The following is a 739-nucleotide window of genomic DNA, read 5'->3' on the forward strand; positions in this document are numbered from 1 at the left end:
AAATATTATGTGCCCCAGATACTTTTGTGGCTGGTGGGTGGCTAAATTAGGTTCTTGTTTTGTCTAAAAGCATTTGAGTATATAAAAAATTATATAGCAAAAATCTGGTGTCCTGAATCTCTCCAATCATGAAAACTACTAGTCTTAAAATGTCAGTGACAATGCATAAACATAAATTAAAATCCAATTTACCAAATAAAACACACTGCTTGCATATTTCAGAAAGCTAAAAGCATAAAGTCAAAACACTTAGATGTCCTACTCACAGTCATGGTATTCTGGAGTCACATCACAATCATCATTAACTGTTGCAATGTAAACTGGAAGACCCTCAGGTTTGTCGAACAAAGCTACACATAATTTGAGATTTTTTTTTTACATTTCGTTCAATTTTGCTGAGAAAAACAAGTTTCACTAAGATCCAATTTCCATGGAGGGTAGTTGACATTTAAATTCTTTATCTAGGTATGCTTGCTTTTAGAACACTTGTTGGTTTGGGGTTTGCTTCTCTCCAATTGTGAAGTTCTAGAATAGATGGTCTGGAAATCCCCAAAGAAAGTCAAACTCATTCATCCTAGTCTTTTAAGATTCCTGCTTCCTTCTTTTTCATTCCTTCTACCAAGTCCTGGAGGAATGCGATGACTGATCCTCTCCATTTGACACCTCATCTCTTTCGTATGTTGGAAGAAAACTGAATTAGCTGAACTTTGGCCTCCTTCTCCTTCTCATCTTCCTCTTT

Source organism: Carlito syrichta, unplaced genomic scaffold (assembly GCF_000164805.1).
Source record: "Carlito syrichta isolate Samal-C Ts95f unplaced genomic scaffold, Tarsius_syrichta-2.0.1 Scaffold289058, whole genome shotgun sequence".
Classification (NCBI taxonomy): Eukaryota; Metazoa; Chordata; class Mammalia; order Primates; family Tarsiidae; genus Carlito; species Carlito syrichta.